Source organism: Bombina bombina, chromosome 3 (genome assembly GCF_027579735.1).
Source record: "Bombina bombina isolate aBomBom1 chromosome 3, aBomBom1.pri, whole genome shotgun sequence".
NCBI classification, from domain to species: Eukaryota; Metazoa; Chordata; class Amphibia; order Anura; family Bombinatoridae; genus Bombina; species Bombina bombina.
In genome coordinates, this window is record NC_069501.1 from 594,625,436 (window position 1) to 594,640,651 (window position 15,216).

A 15,216-nucleotide genomic window follows, 5' to 3' on the forward strand; every position below is an offset into this window, starting at 1 on the left:
CAGTTTCCACGCAAGCCTTCGGGAAACAAGAGTTAAGAAGCAGTGGTCTTAAGATCGCTGCTCCTTAACTCCTCCGCCACCTCTGAGGCGGAGGACAGCAATCATCCTAATTGGATACGTTCAGGATGAATGACACCCCATGCTAGCGACCGATTGGCCGTGAATGTGCAGGGGCAGCATTGCACAGACATTCATGTGCGCCCACACATTCATAAATTGGCCCCTTAATCTGAGCAAAAGTAATAACTTTTTTATCCAGCATTCTGAGTATTACTTGCAGAATTCAGCAGTATCTTGAAGAGATATTTATTATTGGTGTATAATGAACAAAAGAATATGGAGTCTCATTCAAGTAAGATGTATCTAGTCCCAATACACTAGATTGAGGTGATTACACAGTCACACTATACATAAATAATTATGTTGCTAAACTGGATCATTCATACAAATCAGTAATAAGAGCACTTATGCTTGATCAATACATTTGTTAGAAATCTTTACCTTTTCCAGTTCCCATGTGAAGCTGCTAATCAGACGGGAGCCCCATCTTAACCAGTCCACATGTGGTGGTGCTGCTGCTGCCCCGGGAGCCCCTAGCTCCCTGTGTTTAACTCTGGGCAAGAGCTCCTTTCTCCCCCTCTGATTTAAAAGCATCCTGCTGCATGGCATTCTGGGACTTATAGTTCCCAGCTGTGCAGACTAAATTTCTGGTGCGGCTAGCTGTGACTGCTAGTGGAGTAGAGAGGGGGCCCCAAACCAGGGTGCCATGGCCTAACTTTAAGGCACTAAGGTTGCCCTCCCCCATACCGGAGTTCCCCCTTTCACCCCTGATGGCAGCCATGACCACATCCATATCTCAATTTTAAAGGAACTTTAAGCATCCAATCCATCTGTTTATTTTAGGACTGGCAAGGGAATGTGGAGTTAGCATGTGCAAGCACTTTTTTTTCCCTTCTCAGTTCAAGGATGTTTACTATGAAATCTCTTGAGAACGTAGTGCAATTCTGTGAGCTTATGATGAAAAGCAAAGCAAAGTGTGACCCTATCACTAATGACACTGATTCACTTAACACTTTCACTATGCAGATGAAGGTAGGAAGAAGATCTGAAGAATTATTACTCACAGAGCTTACTTGGGTGAGCAGAGGTATATGCAATTAAACACAGTTGCGTCAGGGATAAATGAGAATATAAGGGACAGTCAACACCAGAATTTTTGTTGTTTAAAAAGATAGATAATCCCTTTATTACCCATTCCCCAGTTTTGCATAACCAACACTGTTATATTAATACACTTTTTACCTCTGTGATTAACTTGTATCTAAGCATTTTCTGACAACCCCCTGATCATATGACATTTTATTTATTATCTATTGACTTTTTAGCCAATAAGTGCAGTGTCTGCCACAAGTCACGGGCGTGATCACAATGTTATCTATATGGCTTACATGAACTAGCTCTTCCCTGTTGTGAAAAGCAAATAAAAAAACATGTGCTAAGAGGCGGCCTTCAAGGACTTCGAAATTATCATATGAGCCTTCCTAGGTTTAGCTTTCAACTAAGAATACAAGAGAACAAAGCAAAATTGGTGATTAAAGTAAATTGGAAAGTTGTTTAAAATTACATGCCCTATTTGAAACATGAAAGTTTTTTTTTTACTTGACTGTTCCTTTAAAGGGACATTAAACACTTTGAGATTGTAATATAAAATGATAAATTGTATATATAAAACAACTCTGCAATACACTTTCATTATTTATTTTGTCCTCTTTGCCTGTAATTCCATTCTGAAATTGTGAGCTTTTCAGTTCCTGTTAGAAATGGAAGTGCAGAACACTGTTAAATCCAGCACAACCATTGGCTGCACACTCTGGTGACCTATTTATAACGGTTCCTAATTGGCCACAGCAGAGAAGGTAACACAAGTTACAACATGGCAGCTCCCAGTGTTTTATAGACACCAAAACTTTAGACTTATTTTGTCACTTTTTAAACAACTAATGAAACTTTAAAAAATACATCTATATGTTAGTCATGGACTAATCTTTTCTTTGAATGCATCATTCTATCTAGCATGTATTTAGTGTTTAATGTCCCTTTAAGCTGAGGGTCATGTACCTTTAATTACAAAACAATCAACAAGCAATAATCGTCTTCACTGCATCATCATCATTCCTTTCATAGGGCTCAAAGTGTGTATATAAAAAGCCTTTTTCTGTAACTGGACTTCTATATTTACTAATTGACCTTAATCTTGAAAAAAAACAATTGATGATAGTGATAAAGAAGTTGTCTATCTGTGAGATAGAAAGTTGCTTAAAGGGACAGTAAAGTCAAAATTAAACTTTCATGATTCGGATAGGGCATGCAATTATAAACAACTTTCCAATTTACTTTTATCATCAAATTTGCTTTGTTCCCTTGGTGGTATTTTTGAAAAGCTAAACCTAGCTAGGCTCAAACTGATTTCTAAACCGTTGAAAACCGCCTCTTAGTTCAGAGTATTTTGAAAGTTTTTCACAGTTAGACAGTGTTAGTTCATGTGTGTCATATAGATAACATTGTGCTCACTCCCGTGAAGTTATTTAGGAGTCTTCACTGATTGACTACACTGCTTGTCTGTCAAAAGCACTTAGATAAGGAGGCTGTCTGCAGAGGCTTAGATATAAGGTAATCACAGAGGTAAAAAGTATATTAATATAACTGTGTTGGTTATGCAAAAACGGGGAATGGGTAATAAAGGGATTATCTATCTTTTTAAATAAGATTTTTTTTTGGTGTATACTGTCCCTTTAAAAACAAGTACAGCTATTGCAATATAACTTGTGAAACATCGCCACCTAGTGATAAAATTCTAGATACATTTTACAGATCAGCAAATAGTAAAGTAAAGCAATACACTGCAATAAACTGAAACTAATTTAAAGAAAAGCTGGTTTAACTGTTTAGTTACGAATGAGGGTTGCAATATACTGTTATGCTACATGTTGCTGTCATATTTGGCAAAAAAGTGGATAACCTTTTATATACAGGGAGAGTACAATAAATTGTGAGCACCTAACACTACATGAGGACTAGTATTGTTATAATCCAAATTAAAAGGTCTAAGAAGGGCTCTTCATACACCTCACACAGAAGACCTGAAAGTGAGCAAATACAGCCAACTCATTTGTAGTTTATGTGGAAAAAGACAAATCAAATGAAGCACATAAGTAGGTAGTATGTGGGCCAGATTACAAGTAGGGCGTTATTTTGCACTCCCACTTGTGCGCTAACTGCACGTCAGGTTGAGCTCATATTACAAGTTGAAAGTAAAAAGCTACTGCTCGCATGCTAACCTGATGCGTGCAAAAAGCAGAAGTTAGAATATCGCGTTTGCGTTAACATATTCCTCCATAGAAGTTAATAGAGCAAGAAAGGTGGGGAAAACACCATACTCGCACGCAAATCCGACCACATATTCACAAGTGCACTCACCCGACATTAAAATATGAATATTTCCCATTCCAATGTTCTATTTATTCATAAATACATATTTCTACATATATATATTTCATCACATATCTACATATATCTGATGGTATTTTGGTACAATTTATATCTATACCTATATATATATATATATATATATATATATATATATATATATATATATATATATATATAAGACAGCTCTCTCTCAGGAGTGGACTGACAAGTCGGCCTTTGTCCGAGGGCCCTACTTCTTAGGAGCCCCATGCATCATACTGAAGCAGTATTTTTTTTTTTTTTTAAATCTATTAAAATGTATTAACATTCTTTTTTTTTTTTTTGATGGGGGGGCAAGGGGGCCCTCTCATAAGTGTGGCCAGTGGTGGTGGTGGAGTTGAGGGACTCGAGTGTGACTTAGTGCGTGAACTTTAAGCGTCAAGACTAAAGCGTGTGACTTTCTTGGAGAAGGAAGGAGCCGGTAAGTAAGCGACAAGTCCTGGCACTGGCAGACTGTCATGTGTTTAATCTGAATGTTCCTGTCTCTTTAAGGGAAGTCTATAAATTCCCATCATGCTCATGGCTCATTGCCAATAGTTCTAAGTTTGAGTAGCTAAACGTGCTCTAACTGAAACCTCCATAACTTCAAGCTTGGCTCTACAGTTCATTAACTGTTATTCATATCTACTACCATTGTTTATTGCTGGATATTAGTGTTTACTACCGGAGCTTTCAAGCCTTACATAGTAATTTTGAGGACAAACAACAACCAGCAATTCAAGACTTCCTATCAAGTGATCATTTAATGTTTGGGACAATATCACTATCTACAGCCGACCTGGTGTGTTATATTGCTGGACTTTCTTTTACAAACACCACCAGAGAACCACTTACCATCGCTAATTGATCCGGTTCCTACATCAGCGTGATAGAGAGCATTGTGAGCTCTCCCCTCTACCTAGCCTGTCAGCAATTCCACGGACATCATTGGCTGAGGCTCACACACCCTAGTTGTGACGTCACGAACGCTCCGCTGTGTACTCCGTCTCAAACTCCATTGCAGCTCAAGGTACAGCACTTATAAGTTATTCCTGCACAAGTACTGCTGTCCAGTTAATGTATATGAAGGATGCTTATTACTACAAATCAAATATACATCTGCTAAATAACGTTATTAACTGAGTTGCATGCATATACTCTCTCATATAAAAAAGGACACTTAAAACAATCAACTGTGTATACACTCTCTCCTGTAACCAACTAATCAGGAGATATATACCATATATCTTTTCCTCTCATTCTTTCTGAAAGGTTAATTCTGCAGTTGTGATCCAACAAACCTTACAGCTCTTTTCAGAATAAAGCTCACAGCAACTTCCAAATTGCAGCTACCTTAAACAGACCAAAGTCCTGCCCTGCAATATGTGGACCGTGTGTGTATAAGACTGGAATCCGGTCAACATATTAATGATCACCTGGCTGCTCAGCTCCACCCACACGCCGTGCACACACAATTTTAACAGCGCATTTAGAGAGAGGCGGCAGCTGCGGGACTGCAGTAGCATATCAGACAGTGTGGCCACATGTGGTGAAAGAGGAATGAGTCAGGTGAGGCGATGATGACTGAGGTTAGTGAAGGAGCCGGTGTAGTGTCGAAATCTGCGACCCTATACGAAAAACATATACACATTTAGATACATAGCAAATGAACATGGATACAGTTCTATCTCTAGGTCTGGTAACTGATATCAATCATTCAGGGGCCAATGTTCTGTTCTACTTACTGGTAGTTTTAGAGATGCAGAATTATGTTTTAACAATTAGAGTTCCTGTAAATGATCAGGAATCTATCCAACTTAAGCAGACTGCAGTACTTTACTAATTACTGTCTTACACTATCGTAACAACTTGAAGTTTACTAGTTCAATCAAACAATGATGGGATCTTTGCAAATTGCTGTTTGCCTCTGACAGCCGGTGTAGTGTCGAAATCTGCGACCCAACGGAATGTGCGACCGTGACGTCACCACATTCCTGAGCGCATGTGACTGGTTGCAAAATCAGACGTAACAGCTGTCTGTCATCGGATTTTGTAACCACAGTTGGCGCATGCGACCAACGGTCACAGATTTCAACACTACATTGGAGTGTATATAAAATATAAACATAGCCATCAATCCTAGCACTTGTAGTTCACTTTAACACTTGCAATACAACCAGACCTGTCGCAACGTGTAATATGTTTAAGTATTTACTCCTATATTTAAGTGAATGGAAGCAGCAGTGGTGATGGGGCCCCTTAAGTGCAATGTCCGACTGGTCAGCCAGACCCTAAACCAGCTGTATTGATAGCGGGAGGCTAAAAACAATTGTAGTGTATGTTGTGCTAGGGGGCGTCTCACAATTCGATGGAGGTTAGGGCCATCCGATTTTGAGACCAGGCTATAGAGTATGCGTTAGATGAGCACCTATTAGGGTACTAATAATGAGTTGAACATGCACAATAGCCTGCAAGCAAAATCCGATGGCCAAAACCTCCATCGGATTCTGAGACCCCCCTAGCCCCCCTTGGCAGTTGCAAATTCCGATTGGCCACTCTCATGCTTACACTTGCACCAGTCCGCCAATCACCTGCTACAGAGCAGACACCTCCTTTCCACGTTATGCTCCGCACCTCCTCACATGGACCAACCCACTCCCAGGAACGCTGACTGCTCAGGGGAGGCTTGACACGCATCAGAATATGATGCATAAATCCTAAACCTTGACTAACACTAACAAATAAAAGATGTTTGATGATGCCTATTAGACAAAGTAATATGGTGCAAACATTGTTTAAAATCAGTATAACTAGTGACTTAACCTCTTGATTGTTACAGGCCATTGTGGCTTACTTAACCTCTTGTTTACCCTAGATAAAGAGAGCAAGGGGTTAAATATATGGATTTCTTTTCCAGGACCCACTATATGGGGATTTTCCTTAATCTCACCCTATCTCCCCCTCTAATAAACACACACAGTTCTTTGCTCACCCTATCTCCCCCTCTCTCACACACACACGCAGTCCCTTGCTCATCCTATCTCACCTCTCTCACACACGCGCAGTCGTCGCTTGCTCACCCTATGTCCCCCTCTCACACACATGCAGTCCCTTGCTCACCCTATCTCCCCCTCTCAAACACACGCAGTCCCTTGCTCACCCTATCTCCCCCTCTCACACACACGCAGTCCCTTGCTCACCTTATCTCCCCCACTCACACACGCAGTCCCTTGCTCACCCTATCTCCCCCTCTCACACACACGCAGTCCCTTGCTCACCCTATCTCCCCCTCTCAAACACACGCAGTCCCTTGCCCACCCTATCTCCCCCTCTCACACACACGCAGTCCCTTGCTCACCCTATCTCCCCCTCTCACACACACGCAGTCCCTTGCTCACCTTATCTCCCCCACTCACACACGCAGTCCCTTGCTCACCCTATCTCCCCCTCTCACACACACGCAGTCCCTTGCTCACCCTATCTCCCCCTCTCTCACACACACACAGTCCCTTGCTCACCCTATCTCCCCCTCTCTCACACACACAGTCCCTTGCTCACCCTATCTCCCCCTCTCACACACACGCAGTCCCTTGCTCACCCTATCTCCCCCTCTCTCACACACATCCCCCAGATCACTGTATCTCCCCCTCTCACACAAACAGTAAGTTTTGTGAGTTATCATCAGTTACTTACCTGCATTAGGGTGCCCAGTAGGTCATGTAATGACACGTAGGTGTATTATAGTAACCAGTTGCAAATGTATGTAAGCCTTTAGTCAGGTGGTTATGTATGACCAACTACCTTCATTATGATGGTCACTCACATTTATTATGGTAACTAATGTCAGGGATGACTACTTACCTGCCTTAGGCAATATGTCATATATTGCTTTTACCTACATTATGGTAGGAAACTGACCATGTATGGCAATGTACCTGTATTATAGTAGATAATAGGCCATGCATAACAACTTACCTAAATGATGGTAACCAAGATATCTTGCATGGTAGCATACCCACTTGATGGTAGCCAGTAGGTAAGGTAACCAGTAGGTAACCTGTTAGGCAACTAACAGGTCACCAATAGTCACTAACCTCATTGCAGTATTGATCACATACATTATGTTAGCCAGTAAGTTGTGTATGGCTTACTTACAGAATTGCAATAGCTAATAGTTCAGGTAAGGCCCTTTACATTAATTACGGTAGCCTATATGTCTGGTCACTTACCTGCATTATAGTTGCAAACAAGACAGGTAAGACCTCTTACGTTCACTAGAAGCTAATACGTCATGAATAGATATACACCTTAGGATAGGAACTGGTCATGTATGGCTACATAACTGCATTAATTTAGGTAATGGATCATGTATGGATACTGCATTATTGTGAGCCCCCCTTGGCAGTTGCAAATTCCGATTGGCCACTCTCATGCTTACACTTGTGTGCTACTTATTTATCACATGAACATTAGGTTACTATTTTATACTGCTCTGATGTGTGCTACTTATTTAGCCTAAAGTTAATGGGATAAATAAGTAGTGTGTATTAGTGCCGACAAGCCGCCATTAAAGGGACAGTCTAGTCAAAATGAAACTTTCATGATTCAGATGAACTTTAGGCTAAATAGGTAGCACACATCAGAGCAGACTGCCCGCGTTAAAAGAAATTTTCATACAAAAACATAACTTATGTAAGAACTTATCCTGATAAATTAATTTCTTTCATATTGGCAAGAGTCCATGAGCTAGTGTTGTATGGGATATACAATCCTACCAGGAGGGGCAAAGTTTCACAAACCTCAAAATGCCTATAAATACACCTCTTACCACACCCACAATTCATTTTAACGAATAGCCAAGTAGTGGGTGATAAAGAAAGGAGTAAAAAGCATCAACAAAGGAATTTGGAATTAATTGTGCTTTATACAAAAAATCATAACCTCCATAAAAAGGGTGGGTCTCATGGACTCTTGCCAATATGAAAGAAATGAATTTATCAGATAAGTTCTTACATAACTTATGTTTTCTTTCATGTAATTGGCAAGAGCCCATGAGCTAGTGACGTATGGGATAGAAATACCCAAGATGTGGAACTCCTAGAGAGGGATGGATAAAATAATAACAGACATTTTTCGCTGAAAAAATAAATCCACAACCCAAAATATAAGTTTTATTCTCATAATGAAAAGAAAAAACTCAAACATAAGCAGAGGAATCAAACTGAAACGGCTGCCGGAAGAACTTTTCTACCAAAAACTGCTTCAGAGGAAGCAAATACATCAAAACAGTAGAATTTAGTAAATGTATGCAAAGAAGACCAAGTTGCTGCTTCCAGGAATTCTAAAAGAATGCCAGGAGAATTTATGAGAAGAACACCATGAAATATAAGTCTTCCAAACTCGATAATAAATCTTCCTAGAAACAGATTTACGAGCCTGTAACATAGTATCAATTACTGAATCAGAGAAACCTCTATGACTAAGCACTAGGCGTTCAATTTCCTTACCTTCAAATTTAATGATTTGAGATCCTGATGGAAAAATGGACCTTGAGACAAAAGGTCTGGCCTTAATGGAAGTGGCCAAGGTTGGCAACTGGACATTCAGACAAGATCCGCATACCAAAACCTGTGAGGCCATGCTGGAGCTATCAGCAACACAAACGATTGTTCCATGATGATCTTGGAAATGACTCTTGGAAGAAGAACCAGAGGCAGGAAGATATAAGCAGGTTGATAACACCAAGGAACTGCTAACGCATCCACCGCTTCCGCCTGAGGATCCCTGGACCTGGACAGATACCTGGGTAGTTTCTTGTTTAGATGGGAAGCCATCAGATCCATTTCCGGAAGACCCCACATTTGAACAATCTGAGAAAACACATCTGGATGGAGCGACCACTCCCCCGGATGTAAAGTCTGACGGCTGAGATAATCCGCTTCCCAATTGTCTATACCTGGGATATGAACCGCAGAAATTAGACAAGAGCTGGATTCCGCCCAAGCAAGTATCTGAGATACTTCTTTCACAGCTTGGGGACTGTGAGTGTCACCCTGATGATTGACATATGCCACAGTTGTGATATTGTCTGTCTGAAAACAAATGAATGGTTTTCTCTTTGACAGAGGCCAAACCTCAAGAGCCCTGAAAATAGCACAGAGTTCTAAAATATTGATTGGTAATCTCGCCTCTTGAGATTTCCAAACCCCTTGTGCTGTCAGAGATCCCCAGACAGCTCCCCAACCTGAAAGACTTGCATCTGTTGTGATCACAGTCCAGGTTGGACAAACAAAAGAGGCCCCTTGAACTATATGATAATGATCTAACCACCAAGTCAGGGAGAGTTGAACATTTGGATTTAAGGATATTAATTGTGATATCTTTGTATAATCCCTGCATACAAAGCTGGAGAAGTCTCATATGAAAATGAGCAAAAGGGATTGCGTCCGATGCTGCAGTCATGAGACCTAAAACTCCCATGCACATAGCTACTGAAAAGAATGATTGAGACTGAAGGTTCCGACAGGCTGAAACCAATTGTAATTGTCTCTTGTCTGTTAGAGACAGAGGCATGGACACTGAATCTATCTGGAAACCTAAAAAGGTGACCCTTGTCTGAGGAATCAAAGAACTTTTTAGTAAATTGATCCTCCAACCATGTCTTTGAAGAAACAACAATAGTTGATTCGTGTGAGATTCTGCAGAATGTAAAGACTGAGTTAGTACCAAGATATTGTCCAATTAAGGAAACACCGCAATACCCCGTTCTCTGATTACAGAGAGTAGGGCACCGAGAACCTTTGAAAAGATTCTTGGAGCTGTCGCTAGGCCATATGGAAGAGCGACAAATTGGTTATGCTTGTCTAGAAAAGAGAATCTCAGAAACTGATAGTGATCTGGATGAAATGGAATATGAAAATATGTATCCTGTAAGTCTATTGTGGACATATAATGCCCTTGCTGAACAAAATGCAGAATAGTCCTTATAGTCACCATTTTGAAAGTTGGCACTCTAACATAACGATTCAAAATTTTCAGATCCAGAACTGGCCTGAATGAATTTTCTTTCTTTGGGACAATGAATAGATTTGAATAAAACCCCAGACCCTGTTCCTGAAACGGAACTGGTATGATTACCCCTGAAAGCTCCAGGTCTGAAACACACTTCAGAAAAGCCTGAGCCTTCACTGGATTTGCTGAGATGCGTGAGAGAAAAAAAATCTTCTCACAGGAGGTCTTACTCTGAATCCTATTCGGTACCCTTTAGAGACAATACTCTGAATCCATTGATTTTGGACACAATTTGCCCAAATGTCTTGGAAGAATCTTAATCTGCCCCCTACCAGCTGAGCTGGAATGAGGGACGCACCTTCATGTGGACTTGGGGGCTGGCTTTGGTTTCTTAAATGGTTTGGATTTACTCCAACTTGAAGAAGGTTTCCAATTGGAACCAGATTCTTTGGGGGAAGTATTAGGTTTCTGTTCTTTATTTTGTCGAAAGGAACAAAAACGATTAGAAGCTTTAGATTTACCCTTAGGTCTTTTATCCTAAAGCAAAAAAACTCCCTTCCCTCCAGTGACAGTTGAAATAATCAAATCCAACTGAGAACCAAATAACTTATTACCTTGGAAAGAAAGATATATTAATCTAGACTTAGATACCATGTCAGCATTCCAATATTTGAGCCACAAAGCTCTTCTAGCTAAAATAGCTACAGACATAGATTTAACATCAATTTTGATGATATCAAAAATGGCATCACAGATAAAATGATTAGCATGTTGAAGCAAACGGACAATGCTAGACAAATCAGGATCCATTTCCTAAACATTCCAAACAAAAAGTTGATGCAGCTGCAATATCAGCCATAGAAATGGCAGGCCTGAGAAGATGGCCAGAATATAAATAAGCTTTCCTTAGATAAGATTCAAGTTTCCTATCTAAAGGATCTTTAAAAGATGTACTATCTTCCATAGGAATAGTAGTACGTTTAGCAAGAGTAGAAATAGCCCCATCAACTTTCGGGATCTTTTCCCAAAACTCCAATCTAACTGCTGTCAAAGGATACGATTTTTTAAACCTTGAAGAAGGAATAAAAGAAGTACCAGGCCTATTCCATTCCTTAGAAATCATATCAGAAATAGCATCAGGAACTGGAAAAACCTCTGGAGTAACCACAGGAGGTTTATAAACAGAATTTAAATGTTTACTAGTTTTAATATCAAGAGGACTAGTTTCCTCAATATCCAATGTAATCAACACCTCTTTTAACAAGGAACGAATATACTCCATTTTAAATAAATAAGTAGATTTGTCAGTGTCAATATCTGAGGAAAGATCTTCTGTATCAGATAGATCCTCATCAGAGGAGGATAATTTAGTATGTTGTCGGTCATTTGAAATTTCATCAACTTTATGAGAAGTTTTAAAAGACCTTTTACTTTTGTTAGAAGGCGGGATGGCAGACAAAGCCTTCTGAATTGCGTCAGCAACAAAATCTTTTATAGTCACAGGTATATCATGTACATTAGATGTTGAAGGAACAACAGGCATTGTACTATTACTGATGGACACATTCTCTACATGTAAAAGCTTATCATAACAACTATTACATACCACAGCTGGAGATATAATCTCCACAAATTTACAACAAATGCACTTAGCTTTGGTAGAACTGTTATCAGGCAGCAGGATTCCAATAGTGGTTTCTAAGACAGGATCAGATTGAGACATCTTGAAATTGAAGAGAAAAAACAACATATAAAGCAAAATGATCAATTTCCTTATATGGCAGTTTCAGGAATTGGAAAAAAATGCAAACAGCATAGTCCTCTGACATAGAAAAAGGCAAGAGGCACATAGGAATGGGGTCTTAAATAATGAAATTATTTGGCGGCAAGTATGACGCACAACGTAAACTGAAATTTTTTTGCCGCTAACAACATCTGGAAATGACACACACTCTGTCATTGAAGACGCAACCTGTGCAAGAAACTCGGTGTCAACTAAGATGCTGGAAATGATGAATTTGCGTCATCGGACGTACCTTCGCACCAAAAAGATTCTCGCGCCAAGAATGACGCAATAAACTTTGGCATTTTGCGCCCTCGCAAGCCTAATTTTGCCCGCGAATTTTAATTAATAAAAGGTCAATTGAAAAAAAGACTATACCCCAGGTAAGAAAAATATTTTCCCAAGTATGAAACTGATAGTCTGCAAAAGGAAATATACATAGACCTGACTCATGGCAAATATAAGTACAATACATATATTTAGAACTTTATATTAAAACATAAAGTGCCAAACCATAGCTGAAAGTGTCTTAAATAATAAAAACATACTTACCGAAAGACACCCATCCACATATAGCAGATAGCCAAACCAGTACTGAAACAGTTATTAGTAGAGGTAATGGAAATATGAGATTATATCGTCGATCTGAATAAGGGAGGTAGGAGATGAATCTCTACGACCGATAACAGAGAACCTATGAAATAGATCTCCCGTGAGGAAAACCATTGCATTCAATAGGTGATACTCCCTTCACAACCCTCTGATATTCGCTGTACTCTGAGAGGAATCGGGCTTCAAAATGCTGAGAAGCGCATATCAACGTAGAATCTAAGCACAAACTTACTTCACCACCTCCATAGGAGGCAAAGTTTGTAAAACTAAATTGTGGGTGTGGTGAGGGGTGTATTTATAGGCATTTTGAGGTTTGGGAAACTTTGCCCCTCCTGGTAGGATTGTATATCCCATATGTCACTAGCTCATGGACTCTTGCCAATTACATGAAAGAAAAAACAACTACTCGCTTCAGGAATGTACATTAGACTAACCACGTTTTTGTGGTTTCACCTTGAGGTGGCTATTTGAGTAGGATTTCCACTTGCCGATCCTATATGCCACCCACCCGCCTCCCTGCAGCTGCTCCCACCCACCAATGATCGGCACCATCGCTGGCTGATGCAGAGAGGGCCACAGAAAAGGTATTGCAGTGATGCCTCAATATCAAGGCATCACGGCAATACCTTGAAAGCGGCTGGAAGCGATCAGGATCGCTTCCAATTGCTTTACACCCCTGACGACGTACATCTCTGTGTAAAACAGTTACACACGTATGAAAAATGTATAAAGATTTGTAGGCTGAAGGTTTATACATTGTATCATAACCCCTGAAAAGGAGCCATCTTTATTTGTGCCGCCATTTACTCTCACTAAAAAGGCTACATTCAACTAAGCATTTAATATTGTTGTCCTCTCTGCTCTAAGTCATGAAAGCTTGGTAATGCATGCATATCATATAGGATCTGCAAGAGGAAATCCTACTTAAATAGCCACCTCAAGGTGAAACCACAAAAACGTGGTTAGTCTAATGTACACTCTTGAAGCGAGTTACTATCTCACTCTCTTACATTCTTTTAATCTTAAATACATCTATCTAATAATAACTGAATTAACAAACTTCATCTAGCAATACTTAAAAATCATCAATTTTCCGGTTTAGTTCAGTTATCTATAACTAGACTATTTATCCTAACACTCCTTTTAAATCTGCACTCTCTTAACCATCTTCTACACCTTCTCTCTCTTTTTTTTTATGTTTAAATATTTTTTATTGGGTGTAGCAATTTAACAAAGATGCAAGATAACTTTTAACATCAAAATAATAGTTGAATACAAGTACATTGTATTATAACAGTGACCCAGTAGTTTCTTAGGTAGAGGGAAGGGATGGGGAGGGGAATGGGGAAGGGGAAATGGAAAGGGGAAAGAAATCCTATCACATGTATACCATTTCCAGTCCAATTTGTATCTTTAGGCTTAAGACCTTCGGTATATCTAATAAACACATCACAACCAAACATCATATTTCTCAGTATCCTGTACACATTACTAGACAACATTGTGGAGCAAGCCTTCACAAAAAGGGATTCACCAGAGTGTCAGTTGTGAATATGATTCCTTTGTTCCCATAAGAATAATATGTTGGTTATGAAGTCTTGTTTCCCTGAGTAAGTGTAGTACATTCTTTCAAGAGCTATAATATGGTCTACCTCTAAGACTCATTTAGGGATGGAGGGTATCTCTCGTGTCTTCCATAGTCTAGGGATCAGCCTTTTAGCACATGTCAACATTAACTGAAACAATTTTTTACGGTAGGCACAGGAGATCTGTGGGACATGGTTTAGGAGAATGGAGCATGCATTCAGAGATATGTTAGTGCCCAAAACATGGTTCATGTTCTGTTCTATTTGTGGCCAGAAGTCGGCCAGAGCAGGACAAGACCACCATATGTGGGTCATGGAGCCCACCTCACCACACCTTCTCCAGCAGCTAGAAGAGGCATTGGGGTAAATGACTCGCAAGCGCTAGGGAGTTAAGTACCAACGAGCTAAAATTTTATAATTCACCTCAGCCATAATTAGGGAGGTGGAAGATGTATGAGTAGTACGGAAACTACGCTTCCAATCTTCGTTTAAGTCATTTGGCACTTCCTCATTCCACCTCGCCAAGTTTGTAGGTCGCTGCTCTGGAAAGGAGCCTCTTAGAATATTGTACGTCCTAGACAAATGTGCTTTTTTGATCTTAGGGTTGATACAAAGTTGTTCGAATTGCATCAGTGATCTCTGTATGTCTTATTTAAAGTGGCTGCTATGGATGGCGTGCCTGATTTGGAAATATGCATACCAGTTTTGAAAGGGAGA